At 48.0% G+C, this 20,337-nt stretch overlaps 1 protein-coding gene across 2 annotated transcripts in view; it reads right to left on the reverse strand.

The window, feature by feature from the left end:
• CEMIP2 (cell migration inducing hyaluronidase 2) overlaps positions 1–14,633 on the reverse strand; it is an 83,663-nt gene extending 69,030 nt beyond the window's left edge. The window contains exon 1 of one of the 2 annotated variants that reach the window (XM_045065094.1): positions 14,533–14,633. The gene's annotated coding sequence lies outside the window, so the exon portion shown is untranslated. Of the gene's footprint in view, positions 1–13,438; positions 13,576–14,532 lie in introns of those variants that run through there. The other variant, XM_045065095.1, reaches the window with a different exon arrangement.
• Between the last annotated feature and the right edge of the window lie 5,704 nt (positions 14,634–20,337).

Genomic DNA, 20,337 nt, shown 5'->3' on the forward strand with positions numbered 1-20,337 from the left:
TTGAGTTTGGAAATGCACTCCATGAAGATTTCAAAGCGTTAACTTCTGGCATTCCAAAGAATTACCTCATATTTCTTTACCGGATGGTAAAAAGTGGCAGCCCGAACGGCTTAGTAATAATTAATTAACTAAAAAGTAAAATCATTAAGTAAATAAATAAACAAATATCACTTGTCATATTTCATGCTATCATATACATAAATAAATACCATGCCATTAGAGATCTTCACAGGGAATTTAGGCAAAGATTTAAAGGACGTAATACAGGAAACGACTAAGAATATGAAACCAGGGACGCCTGGGTGGCTCAGTTGGTTAAGCAGCTGCCTTCGGCTCAGGTCATGATCCCAGCGTCCTGGGATCGAGTCCCACATCGGGCTCCTTTCTCAGCAGGGAGCCTGCTTCTCCCTCTGACTCTGCCTGCCACTCTGTCTGCCTGTGCTCACTCTCGCTCGCTCTCTCTCTCTGACAAATAAATAAATAAAACTTTAAAAAAAATAAAAATAAAAATAAAAAAAAAGAATATGAAACCATATCAACTTGAAAGATATCAATGCAAATGCTGGAAAAGGGTAAACATTCAAAACCTACTACTTTTGTCAAAAAAAACTCACAAAAGAACACTTTAAAACTTGCTATTATTTTAAATAAAATTCTTCTGTTGGATAGAAAAGAGCATCACGCCTCAAACAGTAACTCAAGGTGGGAGGGGTCTGCGCATTGTTAAGGGCACTCAATTACAAGAAGTAATCACAGAAAATAATTTCTTTTCCTTAGGAATTTCAATAATGATAAAGGAGCTCAGGTTGGTGAGAGTTTCTTGGCCTATAAAAAAGAGCATGATTTTAAGAAAACAGATATGGAGCGCCTGGGCGGCTCAGTGGGTTAAAGTCTCTGCCTTCAGCTCAGGTCATGATCTCAGGGTCCTGGGATCGAGCCCTGCATCGGGCTCTCTGCTTAGCGGGGAGCCTGCTTCCTCCTCTCTCTGTGCCTGCCTCTCTGCCTACTTGTGACCTCTGTCAAACAAATAAAATAAAATCCTTAAAGAAAGAGTGGAGAACAATTTAAAAAAATAAAAAGAAAGAAAACAGATACATTCTCATTTAAAGTCATCAAACACCACGCTATGCTCTCCAGGAGGCCCTGTCATCTCAGCATTCTACAGGTTCCCTGGCTGTTCTTCCCTGCACTCTGCCTAGAACTCTTATTGGGGGGCTCCTGTCCTGGCTCGCTCAGTTCACAGAGCCTGTAACTCTTGACTTAAAGTTTAAGCCCCACGTTGAGTATAGAGATTACTAACAACAACAACAACAAAATTTAAATAAAACTCTAGTTGATCATCTTGCTTTCTGCCTCATGTTTGTTAACGTGTGGACTTGTCTACCCGTCCCCTGTGGCTGACTTAAGTTTCTTGAGAACAGGCACTAGTCTCACTTATCTTAGTATTCGCACCTTCCACCCAGTAGGTCCTCACAAGGCGCTTGCTGAACTTAGATCACACTCTACCTCTACAGTCCACACACACACACACACGCACACGCACACACAGACACGAATGTCCCACTCAATCTTTCCTCAACATACTTGAGGTTCTGGGAAATTTTGTCTCATCGATCTGGATCCGTGGCCTTGATTTGGGAAAAACTGAGAACATCTACTACTTCAAGCAAGAAAGCCAAAGCATTAATTTTTACAAAATGCAACCCTAGTGTGCAATCTAGCTGGTGACTAAAGGTATTATTACCAACAGCAAATAGGAATTCTAAAGATAAAGAGCGGCAAACTAGACAAGCTCAGCCTTTCATAATATTTTGTAATCCTGGTAGCACAACAGGAGGAAATGCAGCAAGTGCTCCATTCCAGTTTGCACTGTTACGCTGAAAGCCAGAAAGTGCTATGAGCTGGGTACCGGGGCTGGCTCAGCCAGTAGAGCATTTGACTCCTGATCAGCAGCTTGTGAGTTCGAGCCCCACAGTGGGCACAGAACTTACTTTGAAAACAGTCCTGTGATCAAAGGGAAAGTCTTCTCAATACAGACACAGCAATATTTCAAAGCCAGTAAGTGCTCTTTAAAGGGCTGAGTTTTCACATCTTTCTATTGCCACAAACCACCTACTATCCCTGCTTATTTATTCACACAGTGGATGAGGACACTGGCCCTGGAAGCTGTATATTCAGACCCCCAAAATCACTCAGCATCTCCAACCCAGTGCAGAGGGGATCTCATATGTCATGCGTATCGACCCCATCACATGGAACACCTAATGAAAATGCTCTGCGTTTGATTCGTTTAAGGCCTTTGAAATCCCACCTACACTTGTTATGAGAACTTAGTTTTGAATGGAAAATTCAGGCTGTAGTTAGAGGAGCAGTCAAGAAGCTGGTCTGATCTCAGGCTGACTCTTCTTTGATCAAGCACATAATTTTTGAAAGGTCAGTTCTGCCAAGTTACAGTCGAGTTTGGGAACAAATGGCCAAAATCTGGCTGAGGAAACTTGATTAAGATCTTGGTAGGTCATAAATGTAGTGATCCAAAGGGGCACGTGCACCCAAATATTTACAGCAGCAACGTCCACAATAGCCAAACTATGGAAAGAACCTAGACGTCCATCCACAGATGAATGGATAAAAAAGAGGTGGTGTATATATACAATGGAATACTATGCAGCCATCAAAAGGAATCAAATCTTGCCATTTGCAGCAACGTGGATGGAACTAGAGGGTATTAAGCTGAGTGAAATAAGTCAATCAGGGAAAGACAACCATCATATGATCTCCCTGACATGAGGAATTTGAGTGGAAGCATGGGGGGTTTGGGGGATAAGAAAAGAATAAATGAGACAAGATGGGATTGGGAGGGAGACAAACCATAAGTGACTCTTAATCTCACAAAACAAACTGAGGGTTGCCGGGGGGAAGGGGGTAGGAGAAGGTGGTGGGGTTATGGACATTGGGGAGGGTATGTGCTATAGTGAGTGCTGTGAAGTATGTAAGCCTGATGATTCACAGACTGTACCCCTGGGCCTAATAATACATAATTTTTTTTAAAAAAGATTTGGTAGGTCTTTATCACACACCCACTGGTATGCTCTTGGTCACAATAAAAAGTTAACACATGCCAGGAACAAGAGGTGTTCATGAATTACCTTGAAAACAAATGATAGATATTTATAATTATTAGTAATTATAACCTAATTAAAATTTTAACCAGCTCTTAATGGCCTTGAACCTACCAATTAATGTTTCCAACTTCCAATATCCCATTTCTTAGGAAAAAGAAAACATCAAGGAATCAGGTTTAGGGTGTTTCTTTCATTTTGTTGTAGATTCAGACTCTGTCTATAGTTGATAAACAATGACCTCAACACATTAATCATATAAAGCTGTTCTGTAAGAAATAAGCTTAGCAAAACTGACTTTAAGGCGCTTTAGTTTCTCAAAATGTGAAATAAATACTTAAGTGTGAGCAATATTTTCATGAAAATTATATATTTAAATACATATTATAAAGATTTTTCAAAAACGATGGTTGAAAAGTTTCTGGGGGACATCCTTCTATACAAAGCTTAGAGGAATATATTTGGATGCATATCCTATTCCCAGAGCATACAGGATAAAATACATTTTTTTTTTAAGATTTCATTTATTTGACAGAGATCACAAGTAGTCAGAGAGACAGGTGGGTGGGGGGAGCAGGCTCCTTGCTGAGCAGAGAGCCCAACGCGGGGTTCGATCTCAGGACCCTGACATCACGACCTGAGCCGAAGGCAGAGGCTTTACTCACTGAGCCACCCAGGCACCCCTAAAATACATTTCAACATAAATGCTAGGTCTGTACTTAGAGCTATTTGGGAGAAAACAGACAGATGGTGGAGGAAAGTTCAGTTCAGTTTCACTCAGAGATCACCTTGGTTTGTCCAAGCATACCCCAAAGACTCCAGCACCCTGAGACCTCCAAACACAACAGCGCTCTCAGACGAGACATATTCTCCACCATGACGTTGCACAGGCAGGCCTTTGTCTTTTCTTTCGAGTCTCCAAACCAAGATGAGTCATTATCACCTGCAATTGCCTGTCATGTTCCCAAGAAATAAGACACTTGGCATGGTTAGTTTATGTACTTCACTCTGGTTTACTTTTACTAAGCTGATCATGCCCAGGGCAATATTCAGAGGCACAGGGGAAACACCAATCCTGTGTTAAGAACCTCTCCCTGGGGGCACCTGGGTGGCTCAGTTGGTTAAGCATCTGCCTTCCACTCAGGTCATGATCCTGGAGTCCTGGGATCGAGAGTCCTGCAAGGGGACCGAGGGGTGCGGGGTGGATTGTCTGGGCTCAGCAGGGAGTCTGCGTCTTGTGCCCACGCTCTCTCTGTCTCTCAAATGGAAACAAAAACAAAAACTTCTCCCTATGCAGGGAAAAAATAAGGGGCTGAGAAATCTTCATTTTTACCCCTACCTTCTTTTTCCACCTGGTCAATTTAGACACATATGATGCATGACACTTCCCAAAGCTGAGCTAATATTATGTAAAAAAAACACCAGTACCCCCAGACTTCTAGCCCAGCACCAGGCATCACTGTTCACACCACCCCCTCCCCTCAAGAGGAAACCACACTCCCAGTACATACTAACTCTGTTAAAATATAATACAGAGAAATGACAAGGGATTTTTCAAACCTATCATCTCCTAAAAAGACTAAATTGACTAAAAATTATTTTTTGTCACAAAGCATTTGAGTCAGAATAAGTATTAGTGAAAGCCAGAAGACATTTGTTTTTTCCTCCTTAGAAATTTGCTTTTTGTTAAGCTCTCCTATGAAGCTCGTTGCCAGAAAGCCATTGTTAGGAAGTAACAAATCCCTGGAAAACAAAAATTAACTAAAAATACTAAGAGTCAGATTATGTTGCAAACAACGAAGCAACAAATGCCGGGTTTATGGGTCTGCCGTGAAGGAATTCAGATTAGCAAACCGCCTACAATTTCACTCAAGTGGATATATCCCTGAAAATTATGTCGGAATCTCCTGTTAGATATGGATCCCTCGGAACAAAGAGTCTTTATTTATAATATCTAATGCCCAAAGCAAACCAAGTGAACTCTTTCCCATCTTAAAGTTAGATAGGCAACCGTTGAGAAATATTTTTGGTTCCTCCTTATAGTCTTCTCACGTAAGCAAGGCACCGGAGGCAGATGTCTGACTTTCCCGACACCAAGGATCCTCATTAATCCTGTCTTTTTCAAATCTGTTAAGCATCTCCATGAAAAGCAGTGCTTGACCCCAAAGCCAAGATGGCTGACAGAGCAAAGGCTAAAGAACATTACCATGGGCAACAAAAGGGAAGCAAAAGAAAAAAGGAAACAGACCCACAGGCCAACGGTGGCGGGGGAGAACGGCTGACAATGAAGAATGTCTAACATTCCTTACCCGAAGTTAAACTGAAAAAGCCAAGGGGGTAGGCCCCTGGGTGGAAGGAAAGAACTATGGATAGACCCAACTGAAGGCAGAACAACCTCCAACTTGGGAGCCTGGAGAAAGGAGAGGCTGCGTCATTTTACCTACCAGTCCTCTGCTCTTCCCTCCTGTTCCCTTTTCCTGGGTATTATTCCTCAGGTTCCTTTTTCTCCTTAATTCTTTCCACTGAGAAGCTGCCCTCTCTTCTCCCCTCTCTTCTAACGCTGCTTCCACCCTCCCCCACAGCTTGGGCGGACACAGGCTCCCAACCTGCTGACAGTGACGGATGGCTGCCACAGAGGCACACAATGGCAGACCCAGGCGTGTCATCAGCCTTGCAGCTGGCCTTGGAAAGAAAGAACCAGAGCCAACGTCTGACCTGGGGGAGGCTGATTTAATTAAGGTTACGGCAAAGGGCAGAGCCGCCTGCGGGCTGCATTCTCCGCCGAGCGCCAGGGACAAAGCCCGAAAATACTTCTCAAGAAGAAAGAGCCAAGAAAGTTATGTTGGTTAAAATGTCGAAAAGTAGGAAAAAAGAAAAGGCAACGGAGATTTGTTTGATAAAGAAGCAGAGATGCACCAAGAGTCCACGATCTCCAGATAGAGACATCAAAACGCAATGACAGTAGAAAGCGGGTGACGAGGATGGATGTTCGGGCATGACTTTCAAGATAGGAAATACTCCAGATGAATAATGAGATGCCCAGATTGAAGAGATCTGGGGCCACACGATCCAGCATCAAGGCAGAGTTTCTATTAATGGCAGGGCCAGGATTACAGTCCAAATGCACTGCTTCTTTTACCTACAGCACAGAGCCTATTTTTTTTTTTTTAATTTATTTAACAGACAGAGATCACAAGCAGGCGGAGAGGCAGGCAGAGAGAGAGGGGGAAGCAAGCTCCCTGCTCAGCAGAGAGCCCAAGGTGGGGCTCGATCCCAGGACCCTGGGACCATGACCCGAGCCGAAGGCAGAGGCTTAACCCACTGAGCCATCCAGGCTCAGAGCCTATTTTTAATACAATGTTCACCCCTGAAAGTAAAGGTTTGCACAAAAGGGAACGCATTTAGGCTTGAACATCTCTTATGGGACAAGGACTCTGCTAGATGATGGGGACCCAACGGTGCACAATCTCTACCTTCAAGGAGCTCAGAGCTCAGTGCTCGGGAGAAGGAGAGGGGTGAGGAGAGGTCCCAAGGAAACAAGTACCATGCATGTCCAGGCAAAGACACTGGGCTGGTGGGCTGAAGAGGTGATCGCCTGAGTTTATTAGATCTCTATAAATGCAAAAGAGTTCATTTTTAAAAGCCCTGGCAAGCTGACTTACCCAAATGCAAGCCACCAGGCCACTACTAATAGCTTCCTTTGCATGTATAAACCAAAATCTCCCACGGAACTCAGCCACTAACATGACAACATGTTGTCCAATGATGACCAATATGGGAGGAAACAACAGAAGTCTCTTGTATTTTCTGGAAGGCTGCAGATGCGTCCCTGGCCAAAATAAAAACGGTCACAGTGCCTGACCTCCGGGGGCGTCTGAAAGCTAGGCTTAGGGAAGGGACCCTATTACACCTCCTCCAGGCTCCAAGTTCATCACAAGTCAACAGTGCCTGAGAGTCAGCAGGGAGGACCAACGAATCAGCAAGAACTCAGCACTACTCAGCACTAGACGGTGCTTGGAATTTGCAGAGCTGGGCAGGGGCAGATTCCAGGCAGCGGCCGTGGGACAGGCAAACAGGGGCTTTGTGATGACCTCAAGGGCCTGAAGCACGAACAGGGAACAAGAAGAAATACCTGAAGGTTAGCGCCAAGCTCAGACCACATGGTAACCCGGCGGCAGGGGTGAGGGTGGAGGTGGGGGGTTATCCCGGAGCTGACCATACACTGTGAGGCGCGACCATATGGAGAGGACAGGCACAAGCACTTGGGAAAGCAGCTATTAACATTCATCAAAAGACATCATTAACCGTGCTGAGAAGACGATTCATCTCCCCTTTGGCTTTTTCCACTCTATCTCCATACCCAGCCCACTCGCTACCAAACTGCTAGCTTCTCCATATTACCAGCACCTCGCTTCTATCTGAGCATGTCCTAGGGTGACTGGCGAGGGGCTGTCATCAAGTACCCCTTGCACAACTAAAGCCACATCTTTGGCATTAAGCAACGAGAATTTTCGAGATCCTCATCTGAAGTGGATTTTATAGAGGTGGCATTGGTCCTAGTAAAAACCCAATCTGGTTTTTTTACCACAATAAAAAAAGACGACTCGGGGCACCTGGGTGGCTCAGTGGGTTAAGCCTCTGCCTTCGGCTCAGGTCATGATCCCAGGGTCCTGGGATCAAGCCCCGCATCATCGGGCTCTCTGCTCAGCAGGGAGCCTGCTTCCTCCTCTCTCTGCCTGCCTCTCTGCCTACTTGTGATCTCTGTCAGATAAATAAAGAAAAAATCTTTAAAAAAAAAAAAAAGACGACTCATTTTTCTCATTTCTTTCTGAAACAGGAATCAGGCAATTGTCCTTGTGCTCAACTTAATCTTTCCGCTCCCTAAAATATTAATAATTAATTTTCCAACCTCATTGTATGCAAAAAAAAAAAAAAAAACCACCTATTTATTCTTCAAGGAAGTGAGTCACCATCCGCGAGGACCATGGTGAGAACAGGAGATGGGTGGTGTCCAAGTACGAGGCAATAATTAGGTAGGAGCCCCCAAATCAGTAACAAATTCACTTTGGAGAGCATTCGTCATTAGATACGACCCAAGACATCTGGCTTGTGGTGGATATTCCTATGTTTTAAGATACTTAATCTCAAACTCAGAGTCAATGAGACTATTCAGTGGCTCAACCTGGATAGTCTGAAATTGCAATCCTTTCAGGCAACAATGTTGCAATCACACTCCTATGCGGTCTTAACACCATTTAAAAAATTATATGAAAGCTAAGACTGCTATGAGCCTTCTCAGGCAAACTTTTCAAAATATAAAGTCTCCAGGGGCACCTGGGTGGCTCAGTGGGTTAAAGCCTCTGCCTTCGGCGCAGGTCATGATCCCAGAGTCCTGGGATCAAGCCCCACATTGGGCTCTTTGCTCAGCGGGGAGCCTGCTTCCCTCTCTCCCTCTGCCCATCTCTCCGCCTACTCATGATCTCTGTCAAATAAATAAATAAAATCTTTAAAAAAAAATAAAAATAAAGTCTCCAAATGCTGTCAATTTTTTACTTATTGTCCAAACTAAGATGAAACCCTGATAACATAAATATCAAAGGTTGAGCACATGTGACCACATAACGAAAATAAACGTCACGTTACAACTCTGGCCACAAGGTTAGACTACTAATTACAATTTCAAGGCAGATTTGCCTAATCGATCAAAGGACGGATTCCATGGGAGATAGCAATTCTGTGTTTTAAGCCATAGACAGAGTCCCGGTCTATGCCATTTTTTTTAAAAGAGGCATTTTTTAACAAAGACCCCATGTTTCATTCATCTTGGTACTGCTCATAGCCCAGAGCCTTGCACATCTTAGGAATGCAATAAAATATTTGCTGAACATAGTTCCTGACAACCAACATTAATGGCTTCCCAAAGCAAGCACAGGGGAAACAAAAGACCATGCCAACATATTTCTAATACACTTACATCCTATGAATCACAACACAAATCTGAATGTTTCCAGGAACTTGTTTTTCAAAAAAAAATGTGCACTTCTATAATATTTTACATTCGTGTGCTATTTATGAAAAATGCAAGGAAAGCTAACATGATTTTTACACTTAGTTCCCTATTTGCCAGAAATTTCTTACAAGAAGTATCACCCCACTTTGTGTACATCGTATCATGTATAAATCCTACGAAATGAAAAAAAGGTGGAGTGTATGCTTTAAACTTGGGTGCAAGGAGTTTCTAAGCCCAAATGCAAATTATTTCCCCATTAAAACACTAAAACAACTAAATTGCTAACAAAACCAAACAGATACAAATTAGATTATATTAGTGGGGGGAAAATGCTGACTGGAAATGAGGACAAAGGGGTTCTTGTCCCTGCTCAGCCATTAATTTACTATATGACCTTACCTAATTAGTTAGCCTCTCTGGGTCTCAACTTCCTCATTTTAATATTGTTTAAAGCCTTTTCAAACTACATGCTAAGATTCAACATGTCCTGAAAACTGATGGACATGCGTACTGCGCCCCCCTCCCCGCCTCCCAAATCACACTGAACGTGATAGTTTTAAATATGTGACTAGGATTTCTATCAAAGTCAACTTATTAAAATGTGAGATGAGCTTAAGACCATTTCACATGGAGAATAAGGCAACTAGATTAAAACAAACAGTGCTTCCAGATTCAAGTTTCACCCAGATAGCAACTGTTCTTCCTGGGGGAACAGCCCTTTCTTTTCATAGCACCCTTGAAAATTCCATCTCTTTACAAATGGAGAAATCGAGTCAGGGTCATTGTCAGGGTCTCAAAAATGCAGATGCATGGCTTTTCCTTCCTTTTCCCCTTTCCACATTCACCTTGTTACAGGAGAGGAAAGCTGAAGGGCTAGATTGGCTTGGGACTCGGGGAAGAATGTGGCAGTTACGCTACAGACCCAGACAAGCCCCTCTCAATCGAGGCACTGTAGGAGCCAGCGCATCCTTGTAATTACTGCTCACACCCCAAACGCAATGAAAAGATTTCCTGTGGCCGAGATGGGAAGATGCCTGGACACGCTGAGGAATGCACTGCGGCAATAACCACCACAACCATCTGAAAAACTGCACTCAAGCTGAGATTCACAACACTCCGGAAAGCGGAAAGCGTCAAGAAATCAGAACTTAGGGGCGCCTGGGTGGCTCAGTGGGTTAAGCCGCTGCCTTCGGCTCAGGTCATGATCTCAGGGTCCTGGGATCGAGTCCCGCATCGGGCTCTCTGCTCAGCGGGGAGCCTGCTTCCCCCTCTCTCTCTCTGCCTGCCTCTCCGACAACTTGTGATTTCTCTCTGCCAAATAAAGAAATAAAATCTTTAAAAAAAAAAAAGAAATCAGAACTTGGTCACGGAGACTGTTTAGACTCGGTTATGATCTGAAGCGAAAAAGCTCTCAAAAGAACATGTTTTGAAAGTACCGTTTGATACCCAAGTATTTTTTTTAACTTTTTTTTTAAAGATTTTATTTATTTGACAGAGACAGAGATCACAAGTAAGCAGAGATACAGGCAGAGAGAGAGGGGGAAGCGGGCTCCCTGCTGAGCAGAGAGCCCGATGTGGAGCTCGATCCCAGGACCCTGGGACCGTGACCTGAGCCGAAGGCAGAGGCTTTAACCCACTGAGCCACCCAGGCGCCCCTAGAACTTGATAAAGTATTCTTAAACGAATTTTACAGGTGAACCAACAACATGGGAAGAAATGGGGGAATTGTCCAGCAGCAAACATCAGAGCCTCATTTTAAACTCCATTCTGACTTCAAATACTCCAAACTTTATGTTTCAAAATGGTACCGCTGACCCCAGTGTTCAGTCCCTACTATTTTTGTGTGATTTCAAAAATTTTATTTCTCACGAAATTGCTTTCTCCCCCCCCACCCCGCACTCCCAATCTGGTCCTCCTCCGGAGGATTCTTAAAGCACTCTATGTACAATGCTCCAAACACTCACACACACTTACTGCGCCTTCTCTAATTGCTCATTTCCTTTTCTCCCAGCCTAGGCTCATTCCTTTCAACAGCAAGAGACCATCTCCTCTTTCCTTACAGACAGAAGCCACCACACAGATGATCTTGGCTCCCTGTGACTTCCAAGCTTGACCCACTCCAACCAGCTCCGTCTCCCTACAGACAAGAACACGGTGTGGGCATTCAGACTGCTTCCCAAGCGCCCAACACACAACAGGTGAACAAAAACTGTTAGTTTAATGCACGGGGGGTGGGGGTGGCTGGATGATCCAAGACTTGTATTTTATAGAATTTTATAAAGTACACCTTTACATCCAGTATCCCATAGGAGTCTAAAACTGTACTTAATAATATCTTCTCAATGATCTCCTTCTGCACTGTGGCTCAGCATATCATTCTGAAATTCAGAACCCGGGCCCAGAGGCGCAGAGCTGGTAAGTAGCAGCCTGTCAACTCTACTCTCTAGACTGTCTTCCCGCCGTTCCCAAGGTAGCCTGGGAACAGGCAAGATTAGGTTCATTAGAACACGAAGGAGGTATTGTCCCATTCAGGTTTCCTGTTGTGAAATCGGAGACTTCTGAAAATCTGCAGGTTGCCGGTTAGATCAACAAAGGAGCTTGGACTCCAACAAATTCGCTGGGACCACGAAAACCTGAAAAAGCACAGGGGAAGAGTGTACTATCTGACCTCCGTGTCCACACATGCCTCAGCCTCGTCCGCAGGCCGTTAAAGCAGAACAGGTAAGTGAGGACCCAAAATTCACTTCTAACCTTACTGTTGTAAGCCAAAGCACACACACATCCATCAGATCAAACAGCATCAGGTGGAATGAAATGAAAGCCAGAAGCAGATATCCAGCTCCATCTGCATCCACTCAGACCCTGGAGTGCAGGTACGCAGAAAGTGAAGGAGTGACTTTCAGGTAAAGGACACAACACCAGAAGGTTCTACCCAGTGTCTGCTAAGCACAAGTACTTTGTTCTGCTTTGCCCAGAAATGCAAACCCAAAAGAGCCCTTTGAATAGCTCATCAAAGGCACACAACCAGAGCGTGATGCCCAGACCAATTTTGAAAACAGCAAGCTTCCTTCAAGGGTCAAACAAAGATTAAGAGCTCCTTTTTGCCCACCAAAGAACCCTAAGGCTAACCACTTGAAACGCATTCCTAACACAGAGCCACTTCCAACAGGTATGTCTGGCTGCCCTGAGGGCTGAGGCCTCCCTCAGCTCAGGTGAAATCTCCCTCCATCCCAGTGCCTCTAAATTCTCATTTTGTCCCTGTAAGGGCTCCGGAAAGCAACATCCGCCTACCCTCAACACACGCACTTATGCCACAAGGCATCACATTGTCACACTGAAACCAGGAGAGTGGACACAAGCCAGTGAGTGGCTCCCGTGTGGAATGCAAGTTCTTAAAATTATTAAGCACTCCATCCTTAACCCGACTGTTGATGAAAGGAGATGTATATCAAAGTCTGTTTTCCTAACCTTAGCCAGAGAATTTAAGTGAGCGGTTTCCGCTCCCCAGCGAGGTCTGGTGATAAGCCTCAGCAGAGAGCAACATCGGGACCTTGCTCTGATTGCAAAGGATGTAGCAACTGGCATTAACCACTGAACTCTGGGATCCTCGCGGCGCCGGACCCCCCTCCTTTGCCAAGACCTCCCAACTCTGCAGAGTAAAGCTGGGAGTGGGGTCCAGTGCCAAGGCTACCCCAGCTGTAAAGAAAGCTGCGAGTGATTTTAAAGCCCCCCTCGTTACTTTTACTAACACAAAGCGGGTAAGGGCTGAAGGGTTGCTTCACCAACCCAGTGGAACAGTAGAGAGACAAAGGTCACCCCCAAACGCGCCCGCGCGCGCACCGAAGCCCAGACTGTGCAGCGCACGTTCCACCAACCTTCCACTGTGGTCGCTTCCTGTGGGGTTTATCCCCCCCACCCCAACCCTCTCCGGAAAGTTTGAGGCTGTTCACACCGACTTTCAAAGGTCCATTGTTCCCTTCCCCGTAAACGCAATGAAAAGAGAGACGGAGAGAAAGAAACCGAGGCGCCGTTCCCCAGACCCTTTCTTACGGAGAGGATTTACTCCGGGGGAGCCCGGGGTCTCCGGACCCAGCCAGGAGAGAGACCGGGAACCGCGGAGTGCGGGGGGAGGGCGAGGGGGGGGCTTCGGGGGGCGGGAGGAGGTTTTCCGTCTCAGCAGAAACGCCTCAATGCCAGAGCGCCGGCAGCCGGGAGCTGGGACCGTGCTCGGGGCCGCGGGCGGCGACCTCGCAGTGGCCCCGGCGGGCAGCGGGGGAGGCGGGGCGGGGGGAACCCCTCCGCGGCTTACCTTCCCCTCCCCCACTTAGCGTCGGCTACTTCAGGTGCCTACACCGCGGTCCAAAGAGACGGAGCCGAGCTCCCAGCGTCCCGGTGTCCGGATCTTCTCTCCATGGCCAGAGAGCCCCTGGAGCCCCGCGCCCGCCGCCGCCGCCGCCTCCGCTTTTCTGCAACTGGCAGCCGCAGCCTCTGCCCGGAGGTGCAACGCTCTCCTCCCGGGAATGACGCGCACTTCCCTCCGCCTCCGCCTCCTCCTCCTCCAGCCCCGAGCCTCGGGGGCAGGGGCCTCGGCTCGCTCGCTCCCGGAGCCGCCGCTCGGCTTTCTCCGCTCCTTCCCCCCCGGGAGGAAGAGAGCCTCGGCCCCGGCGGCGCGCGCCCCAGCGTCCCCGCAGCGATGGGAGGCGGCGGCCGCGCGGGGCAGAGCGGGGTCCCGGGAGTCGCGCTGGTCCCTGGTCGGCCGGCGCCGCGGCTCGCGAGGGTCGCGCTCAGCCTCCGCCGGCCAGACAAGCGGCCCGGCTCTGCAGGGCCGAGGGCTGCCGATTGGGCCGGCGGGCGGGCGGGCGGACGAGACGGAGGAGGCGGGGGGAGAGGAGGAGCCTGCGGCCGGAGGGGGCGGTGGCCACGCCGGGCTCCTCCCGCCGCCGGGCTCCGCGGGAGCTCCGGACCCGGGCGCTCGGCGCCTCCCGCTGCGGCCACCGAGAACCGCGCCCCCCGCTGCGGCTGCAAACTCCCACCGCGCGGGTCTGAACCTGAGCCGGGGCCCCCAGCACCTCGCGGCCGAGTCGGACAATGAGCCCCCATCAGCCCCGGCTGAACCTGACAATGAGCCCCATCACCCCTCCGGTGGAGCCTGCTCCCCCGCGGATCCTGTCCTGGCTGAGCCTGACACTGCGCCCCCCTCGCTCCACGGCGGAACTGGACACTGCACCCCTACCGCCTCCCGGGTGAGCCCGACTGCGCCCCAACACCCCGCCGCTGAGCTGGACACTGCGCCTTCGTCGCTCCCGCCTGAGCCAGACTCCGAGCCGCATCATCCCCAAAGGGACTTCCATAATTCCCGAAAATGCTCTGTGCGTCGGGCCAGCGCACCACGGCCGCCCCCACCTGGCCGACCGCGGGCGCTGGGTTCTTAGCCCTCTCCGCGGAACGAGCCCGCTCTCCGACCCGGGACAGCTCCTCCGGCGGCGCAGAGCGGCCCCGGCCCCCGGCTCCCCAGCCAGAATAAATAGAACTACGCTTCCCCACGCCCCCTGCCCGCGTCACTCTGGAGTGGCCGCCGCTGGCAGGAGGGGCGCGGAGCGAGCCCGCCCACCCCAGCGCCTCCCGACCTCTCTACCGACTCCCGCACCCGGGCTGGAGCAGCCCAGCCGCCCCCACCCCGCCCCTTGCTGGAGCGGCTCTCACCCAGATAGGGGCTTGGCTCCCGCCGACGGCGCGGCCGGGGCCGGATCAGTCAGACCCGCGAGGTCCCCATCTAGGGACAGCCGCAGGTCTGCCAAATCCAGGCAGTCGTCATCCTCTGTTTAATTCGGGATTGGAAATTGTCCCGAAAGGGAACTCTTTCAGTAAATACTGTACAGACAGGAGTGTTCATTTTTCAGGGCTGCTCTTCCTCCCTCCCCGCCCCCCACACCCTTTTAATAAAACCTTAGTCATGTAACCATGACACACCCAGCAGGCGGGAAAGGGAATTCCCTACTTCCACGAGTTTGGTACAGTTTGTAGAAATCAAAAGGTTGCCGGATCTTGGCTGATGATAAGACTGCCCTGGGGAACTTTGAAAAATTCGGATTCCCAAAGTTCACACGACCTAATGACTCACAGAGGCCTGGAATGTGTAAGTTTGAGAACCAGATGGAGCACCATCCTCAACCTAATTAAAACCTTGGAAAGTTGCCTCCACTATAGCAACATGGTCCGGTGCTCAGACCTTAACGAAACTACCAAACTTTGGGAGCCACTGTCCCTCTGGGAGAGGGAGGAAGTTTCTTGAAATAAGGCAGATGCAGATGGGGGGAGGGGTGCTCAGGGGTGAAGCATCTTCTGCCTTCCTCTGGACTCACGATCTCAGGTTCCTGTGATCCAGCCCCGTAGGGGGCTCCCCACTCAGTGGGGAGTCTGCTTCCCCCTCTTCCTCTGCCCCTATCTGCTCCTTCTCTCTCTCAAATAAAATCTTCAAAAAAAAAAAAGCAGATGGTTTTGAATGACAAACTAGAAGGGACAAAGGACTTCTTTAGTGGCCAAAGATGATATGTTTAGGATAGGAAATGTGTCCCCCAGTGTGGTAAACTGTGGTAAGCAAAGAGTTCAGATCCTAATCACTAGAACCCGGAAGTGTTTCTTTATATGGAAACAGGGTCTTTGCAGGTGGGATTACCTTAGAGATCGGGAGTTGGGGAGATGATCCGGGGTTATCAGAGTGGACCTTGAGTGCGATCACAGGTCACCTTAGAAAAGGGAGGTGAGAAGATGATTGGAGCGCGCCGGCAGATGCAGCCTGGGTAAAGGAGCGTCAGCAGCCCCAGAAGCTGGAAGCTTCGAGGAAGGGCAGGTCCCTAGAGCCTCCAGAGGGAAGGAGTCCTGCCTCCTAGAAGAGTTCAGACTTCCAGACTCTACGAGCATGAAAGTATACATTTCTGCTGTTTTAAGTCACCAAGTTAGTGGTAACGTCTTACGAGAGCCATGGAAAACACACACATCATATGGCCTGTGTCGTGCCCTTTACGTTAAAATGCCCATTTTCAGGACGTCTGGGTGGCACCGTTGGGTTAAGCATCTGCCTTTAACTTGGTCATGATACCGGGGTCCTGGGATTCAGTCGGGCTCCTTGCTCAGAGGGGAGCCTGCTTCTCGCTCTGCCTGCTGCTACCCCTGCTTGTGCTCAATCTCTCTCTCTTTCTCTGACAGATAAATAAAATCTTCAAAAAACAAAAAATGCCCATTTTCTGAATCTTTATTAAGTGCCAGGCATTTTGCTTGGAGTTTGAATATGTTATTTAATTTAATCCTCCCCAAAATTGTTACTCCGATTGTAGACATGAGGACCCTGGGACTGAGAAAGTCTAGGGAGCCTGCCACATAGCAAGAGCCTGTTGGGATCAAACATTAAAAGTGACTATTAAAAAATCATGTAAACTATTTTAATGAAAGTTTTGGTTTTAAAGAGGTCTTATTTCCATAACCTACACCTATTGCCAAAATCAAAGGAAATGGACATGGGTATCTGGGGACGCTGTGCCTGGAGTGTAGGGTGGGCAGGGGGTGTAGGAGACTCATACCTTCTGCTCAATACTCTTGTGAACTTAAAACTGCTCTAAATAAAACCTGTTGCGGGGGGCACCTGAGTGGCTCAGAGGGTTAAGCCTCTGCCTTGGGCTCAGGTCATGATCTCGGGGTCCTGGGATTGAACCCAGCATAGGGCTCTCTGCTCAGCGGGGAGCCTGCTTCCTCCTCTCTCTCTGCCTGCCTCTCTGCCTACTTGTGATCTCTGTCAAATAAATAAATAAAATCTTTTTTAAAAGGGATTTTAAAAAAAGCCTATTGGGGGGTCGCCTGGCTGGCTCAGTCGGTAGAGAGTGTGAGTCAGTAGAGTATGTGACTCTTGACCTCAAGGTTGTAAGTTCAAGCCCCATGTTGGATATAGGGATTACTTAAAAATAAAGTCTTTTCAGAAAATTTTAAATAAAAAAATAAAGTCTATCAACACAAAAGAGGGCATTGAATCCTTGTGTGGCTGACCTTTGAGAATTTTATAAACTTATGTTCTTGGAAACTTATTTATCAGGAAACATAAAAAAAAATCAAAGTTTCTTAAAATAAGGGAGATGGTTTTGAAACTACAGTCTCCAACTTCCAGTGCTTTGACTTAATTGTTCAAATTAAGGGGGCAAATGTGAAATGCATTCAAACACTACTTCAAATTTTGAATTGGGATCTTTTCCTGGTCCACCCACACTCTTTCATGATGCCAGGCAGCGACAGGGAGCCAAGGCTCCGGTCACCCAGTGATCACGAGGGTCAACAACCAATCCTCTCACCATTCTGCACCCAACCATTCTGTCTTTCATTTTCAGCACAGTATTCAATACATTACATGAGATATTCAATGCTTTATTATAAAACGGGCTTTGTGTTAGATGATTTGGCCCAACTGTAGGGTAATGTGGGTGTGCTGAGCCCATTTAAGCTGGGCTGGGCTAAGTGATGATGTTCAGTAGGTTAGGTCTACTAAATGCATTTTGGACTTAAGGTATTCTCAATTTATCATGGGCTTATCCAGATATAACTCTGTCATGAGCTGAGGCAGATCTGTAATGTGAATGGAGTTATACTGGACACAAAGTGAGAGGTCACAGACTTCTCTGGTCAAGAACTGATGTTGTCCCAAATCGGGTTCCCAGGGAAGCAGGCTGAGACACAGTGGCAAGATGTTCATTAAAAAACGTCCATGAGGTCAACACCTTTTGAGGGAGGGACAGGAAGCAGGATGGGACAGAGGGAAAAGTTGAGCTGCCGCGTGAACCCAGCCACGGACACAGCCAAGCTCCCTGGGAGGCTCTGAACCAGCATGGCCCTTCTGAATTACTGCTGCTACATGCCTTTACATAGCCTCCTGACTCAGTCACCGGATATGGTGCATCCTGGGGAGTGGCATGACCTTGGGTAAGGCAGCTCGGCAGCCCGGGAGAGGTTTGGCTCTGGACAACCCTTGGAGCTGGGCAGCACGTCCTCTCTTGAAGGTGGATCTGGTAGTCTAGTACCGACCAGTAGGCAGTCACCTACTCCCTCACTGTTCTGTCCTTTTCACATGAGGAGGGAAAGCCTCATATGAGCATAGGATGCCTTTTTTTGTTGTTGTCCCAGTGCTGGCAGTGCTCAGAGTCTTGAGGCAGGACAGCACACTGGCTGACAGTGGAGGTCCCTCAGGCACTTGGCCTGGGTTAGAACCACAGTCCATAGCTCCCTGCAGGACAACTTCAGACAAGATGCCCAGCCTCTCTGTGCCTGTGTCTTCACTTAGAAATGGGAATAAGGGGGGCACCTGGGTGGCTCAGTGGCTTAAAGCCTCTGCCTTCGGCTCAGGTCATGATCCTGGGGTCCTGGGATTGAGCCCCGCATCGGGCTCTCTGCTCGGTGGGGAGCCTGCTTCCTCCCCTCTCTTTGCCTGCCTCTCTGCCTACTTGTGATCTCTGTCTGTCAAATAAATAAATAAATAAATATTAAAAAAAAAAAAAAAAGGAAATGGGAATAGGGGGACGCCTGGGTGGCTCAGTTGGTTGAGCGGCTGCCTTCGGCTCAGGTCATGATCTCAGCGTCCTGGGATCGAGTCCTTGCTTGGTGGGAAGCCTGCTTCTCCCTCTGCCTCTGCCTGTGAGCTCTCTCTCTCTCTCTCCTCTCTCACAATAAATAAATAAATAAATAAATAAATAAATCTTAAAAAAAAAAAAGAAAGAAAGAAAGAAATGGGACTAGGGTCAGGGCTCCTGGCTGGCTCAGCCGGTGAAGTGTCTGCCTTCACCTCAGGTCATGATCTCAGGGTCTTGGGATCAAGTCCTGCATCAGGCTCCCGGCTCGGTGGGGAGTCTGGTTTTCCTTCCACTTCCCCCTCTGCTACTCCCCCACTCGTACGCTGGCTCTCTCTCTCAAATAAAATCTTTTTTTAAAAATGGGAATGGGGGGGCGCCTGGGTGGCTCAGTGGGTTAAAGCCTCTGCCTTCAGCTCAGGTCATGATCCCGGGGTCCTGGGATCGAGCCCCACATCGGGCTCTCTGCTCAGCAGGGAGCCTGTTTCCTCCTCTCTCTCTCTCTCTCTGCCTGCCTCTCTGCCTACTTGTGATCGCTGACTATCAAATAAATAAATAAAATCTTTTAAAAAATAAAATGGAAATAGGGTCACCTGCCTGGCTCAGTGAATAGAGCGTGTGACTTTTGAAATAGGGGTTGTAAGTCCTGGCCCCACATTTGGCATAGAGCTTACTCTGAATGGATGAATGAATGAAGGAATGAATGAAGTTCCTAGTCCATGCCGTTATCATGAGGATTAACTGATAACGATGTAAGGGACTTAGCCACACACTTCGTAAGTGCTCAGTGTCGTTAAGGTCTCTGGCCCTCTTCTGTAGCCTTCCATGTCTGGCTAATTTAGAATCCTAAGGTGCCTGGATGGCTCAGTTGGTTAAGCAACTGCCTTCACCTCAGGTCATGATCCTAGAATCCCAGGATCAAGTCCTACATCAGGCTCCCCACTCAGAGGAGAGTCTGCTTCTCCTTCTGACCTCTTCCCTTTCATGCTTTCTGTCTCAAATAAATAAATAAATCTTTTAAAAATAATTAATTAATTGATTGATTGATTAGAATCCTGTATCAGGTTACACTCACAAGGACTTTTTTGGTGGGGATTTGCAACGGAGTGCTGAAGATGAAGGCTCCAGACTGGAGGTGAAGGCCATGAGAAACATTCAAGGATCATGGTCTAAACAAAGCAGGTGAGAACGGTGAGCAGCAAGAGCCACACTCCAACCACGCCTTATTCTTACAGCCTCTCGGGCTCTGTATGCCTGTCCCTTTCCATCTCTCTGAAATGCCAGTTCTCCCAATGCATACCCTGGCTGGCCCGTCCCTTACCCCACTCACCACTGTGCCTTTACCTCATGAGATCAAAGGTGGATCAAAGGTGACCCTCTATGTGAACATTCTAGAATCCGTCAGGGCCTCCCTTTGGGTCCATCCGTTACACCCCTCCCAGTACCACGCCAGGATGCTTAAGTATGTCCTACTCCCAGCCACCCCCCTCCTGTCCCCTTCCTTACAGCTGGTGGACTGGACACCTGAAGAATCAGATTCAAGATGGAACCTCATATTGTGGATGGCAAAGGAGTCCACAGAGCCCTTCAGGAGAGGGGGAAAGTA

This window comes from Mustela putorius, unplaced genomic scaffold, assembly GCF_011764305.1.
Source record: "Mustela putorius furo isolate JIRA1106 unplaced genomic scaffold, ASM1176430v1.1 tig00003854_pilon_pilon_pilon, whole genome shotgun sequence".
In the NCBI taxonomy this organism is placed as follows: Eukaryota; Metazoa; Chordata; class Mammalia; order Carnivora; family Mustelidae; genus Mustela; species Mustela putorius.